At 39.3% G+C, this 4,550-nt stretch overlaps 1 pseudogene; it reads left to right on the forward strand.

Annotated features, from left to right (window-relative positions):
- Window positions 1–3,840: 3,840 nt before the first annotated feature.
- LOC117203290 (cytochrome c oxidase subunit 6C-like) lies at window positions 3,841–4,087 on the forward strand (annotated as a pseudogene).
- Window positions 4,088–4,550: the final 463 nt, after the last annotated feature.

Below are 4,550 nucleotides of genomic sequence, written 5' to 3' on the forward strand. Positions count from 1 at the left end.
TCGTGCAGTGATACCCTTCTATATGGATATTGCAAATTCCATGTTAATTCTCTGCTTTCTATGTGTCATATATTCCCCCCGATTTGCTTTTGTCCATTCTGAAAATTAATATAAAACCTCAGGCCCTAGACTTGAAAGAAAGTAAGCTTTGAAACTATAACCTAAAATGATTTTGCTGTGCGGAAGCGTGTTACTAATGAATTCAGTGTGCCCGAAATGCTCCCAAAATTTGGGGCCAAATTCATGTAGGAATATATATATTTATTTGTTTCTACCTGTAATGCGTGCTCCATTTTGACTTGATATAAAGAGTCATTTTAAGGAAAAAATGAATTAAAAAATACTTTATCTGCATCAAAAAGGTAGTGCTTTATCATGGCTCTTTATGATTTAAAGTTTTTATAAAAATATTCGTGCTATTTGAGGCTTTCAATTTTACAGTGACTTTCATTAACTAATTGACTGTTTCCTTTATGTGGATTCAATAAATTATGAAGAAATAAAGGATAAATATTAACCCTTGAGGTACCTTCGTCATCTGGTCACACTTTGTTTTCTTTGAGAAGGTTTTCTTGATATGGGATACAACTAATTTTTAAAAATTATGTGGCAAATTTTATAAAATGCTGTATGTCATGTTTCTTAAATTGAATGTGCATATAAATTTTAGTTTTTTCATCATCCACTCATTGCAAGAAAATAATGTGAAACAAACAAAACTAGATATAATCTTTGCTAATCTCCCTACAGGAGAAATCTGCAGTGACTAAACCAGCATATAGATTAATAGTCTCATTTCAAAGTTATTACATGGACAATTGGAGTTTTGACATGCTGAATAAATATTTAAAAACTGAAGTTAATAAATGGCATTTTATTTAGCATTTTTAATGAAGTGATATAATCAACAATAGGTAATCACTTAGACACTTAGAGTTAGAAGGATTATAAAGTCCCAGAAGCCGAATCAGTTCATTCAGAGCATTGCTAGATGGGACTGCTCTCATTTGCATACTGATATACTCTTCTTTCCTTCATAATTTTAGTTTACAAAAGCATATATTAAGTAAACAGATTGTATCAAAGTTAAATTTCTTGAATTAAATAATTGTATTGTGGTAATAAGAGAGAACAGCCCAATTCTTAGGAGACATTTGCCAAAGTACTGAGAGATGATGTGTAGTGCCATGATGTCTGAAAATTAGTCTTACTGTATAAATGTGTGTGTGCGTGTGTGCATGTGCACTTGTGAGTGTATGGGGGAGGGGAGAGAGAAAGAGACTGACTGCTGTATCAAAAAGCACTGAACATGTGGCATTGACTTTGGGAATGAGTGGTCAAAGTTGGGAGAGCCTAGAGGAGACGGTTAGTAAGGGTTTGAAAATATTAGTGTGAGATGGAGAGAAAGGAATCCTTGTTGTAGAGTAAAGGAAAGTTTGATAACACTGGCACCTGCAATTAAAAAAAAAAATAGAAAGTGTACCTAATTGAGTTTGTCAATATGGCTGCGAAGGTTTCCAGGAGGAATTGAGAAAGTGGCAACTGGCTGTTTCTAGCTGCCTGCTATAGGTTGAAGAGCATCCCACCCCCAAAAGATATTTAAAGTGCTAACCCCAAGTTAGTGAATTTGACCTTATCTGGAAATAAGATATTTGCAAGTGTAATCAAGTTAAGTGAGGTAATTAGGGTGGGCCCTAGTCCAATGTGACTGGTATCCTTATAAGAAGAGAAGAGACATAAACACATGGACACACAGATAAAATCCCATGTTAAAATAGAGGCCAGTATTGGGTTGATGTGTTTATAGGCTAAGGAACACCATGGATTGCTGGCAACAGCAGTAGCAAAGAGAAAGGAATGCAACAGGTTCTCCTCTAGAATCTTCTGAGTGAGCATGGCCCCCTACCAACACTTGATTTTGTACTCGCAGCCTCCAGAACTGTGAAAGAATAAATTCCTGTTATTTTAAGCCACCTGGTTGGTGGCAATTTGTTATGCAGTTCAAGGAAACTAATATACTGTCTATGGTAAAATAAAAGAAGAAAGAGATGAACTAACAAAGAGTCTGTTTGGTTTTGGGGATTTATAAAATAATATAAAGGAGCTAGGACTTCCTGGATTTAAAAAATAAAGTTGTTTCATATCCCCAGGCTTTCCCAGAAAGAATTCACAACATAAGACATGACTTCAGGGCAAAGATCAATCCAGGGTACCCCTGGAGGACCTTCTGTTTCTGTAACACAGAAAGAGCTAATTAACTTTCAGTTAAGCAAAAAACTTTCTAAGGTTCTGAAAAAGTTTCCTTGCAGTCTTTCTCAGTTAAACAATAGACTTCGGGAACCTTAAAGGCACTGTCACACGGAAGCTTCACTTTGGGTATGAAATAGAGGCTTTCCTGAAGAGATCTGTGGGTGTGACTTTTAGATAATAGAGTGAATCCCATTATGATTCATAGGAAAGTATGAGACAAAGACAGCACGAAGTGAAAGGAGGCCTTAGGTTGCTGAACCTTCCAAAGGCAAGTAGAAAACCCAGAAATCTATTCAGTTGCAAGTACAGGCTATTTCTTATCAAAATGGCAAGATGACTCAGCCAGTAGAACCAGGAGTCTAGATGATGGATCCAGGGGTTTCATAGAATCATTCCCAGGGAATAGGACTAGATCGTAATCAATTGAGACAGGTGCTCAGCTGGCTTTCAGGATTGCTGTGGATGAGTAACTACTATGACTCTGTTTCCTGCTCTCCCTTCCCTTTCAGTGGTAATGTCAATTGTGATTATTGTATCTCAGCTTCACCGTTTTAGGTTGGGTCTGTGGACAGCGGGTAAATTCTCTCTTTAGTTTACAGGTCTTCATATTGAAAGCCATCATGCTCACTAAATATCATCCATGTAGCTTCACCTGCACCTGGAGCTGAATTAGAAGACAAGATTCTAGGCTAATGCTGTAATTGTTGTTACATTTTGGGTTCTTGGGATGGTGAAGGTGCTAAGTACATTTTACATATGAAAGAGATGTAAATAATTTATAGACACAGATGGACTACGGCAGACTAATGATGGCCACAAACTCTTTGATGTTCATTCCAGTAAGGGGTCAGGTTCAGGTACCCTCTCCTTGAGCGTAGGCAGACTCTGTCACTGTTCTGGCCAATAGAATATGGCAGGAGTGGTACAGTGCCAGTTTCTGGGCCCTAGCATTAAGAGACTAGTGGAGTTTACATCCTATGGACACTCACCATGCTATGGGAAACCTAAGAGATGTTTTTAAATGTAGGTTTGGTTAATTTTCAGCTATGGTGAGACAAACAGTTGAAGAGACAACTACTCTTGAAAGGATTGTTTGTTGCTCACAATTGTCAAGAGGAAAGGACACATAGTACGACACAGGGCCCTGCAGGGATCCACTAGGGTGGGTCAGGAGGCAGGAGGAGTGGGCAAAGTATGGAGTAGGATCTTCATTGTGGTGTCCCTAGGAAACGCAAGGCCAACAAGGTAAGAAGTTTTAGGATTGGCTAGTGGGAATAATTTCAGCAGGCTCTGGGAGGTAGGGGCTGTCTTTACTGGTCTGGTACCTGGTGCTGGGATAACTAGACCAGAGGGAAGATTGCCCCCTAGAGTGTAAGAGCCAGACAGAGGAGGTAGTAAAGAATATGGGCTTTTGATCGGTTAGTTGCATACAAAGGGCATGCTCCCTTGCATGTCATTTGCTATCTCTGAGAAATAGCCAGCGCTGGGAGTGGCAGTCTCTCTCTAGGCAACAAGGCCTCAGAGGCCAGCATATCAAGAATACAGAAAATGGTCTATTTTTCCATCAGTCTGGAAGGACATTGTTGTTGAGGAGAGTAAGTACCACGGCTTCCAATTCTTTGATGAAACCTCAGATGCGTGGCCTTCTGGCCACGCATCTGAGATTTCATATTGTTGGAGCATTCGTTGTAACCCTGGGGGTTGCAGCTTTCTATAAGTTTGCTGTGGCTGAACCAAGAAAGAAGGCATATGCAGATTTCTACAGAAATTATGATTCCATAAAGATTCTGAGGAGATGAGGAAGGCAGGTATCTTTCAGAGTACAAAGCGATTCTGAATGTAAAGAATTTCTTTGGGTTGTGTTCCATGGAAGTTTGTCACTGACCTGTGTTCCTGAACCTTGAAGCTATGAACTGTGAGTATCTGGGCTAAGGAACACTTTCTCTTGATAAATTAACAATACTGTGGGAGGGAAAAGAATACAGAGAAAAAGAAAATATAGTTCATACAGGAGACCGCTTTAGTCAATGCATGGTAGTCGTGTGAATGGACGGTCTTGAGGGTTCAGTTAACTGAAACCGTCAACTGACGTCAGCCACATGAAAGACCCCAAACAAAAATCACCCAGCTGAGCCCAGTCAACCCACAGAACCATGAAAGGTAATAGTCAGCTGTGTTTTAAGCTCTAAGTTTTGGGGTGTACAATCCCAGCATTTGATAACCAAAACAAAATCTGTGTGTGCCTATGGATATACGTGTATCTGTACACAAACACACGTGCACACACACATACAAACATA

The sequence above is a fragment of the Orcinus orca genome, chromosome 9 (assembly GCF_937001465.1).
Source record: "Orcinus orca chromosome 9, mOrcOrc1.1, whole genome shotgun sequence".
Lineage (NCBI taxonomy): Eukaryota > Metazoa > Chordata > Mammalia > Artiodactyla > Delphinidae > Orcinus > Orcinus orca.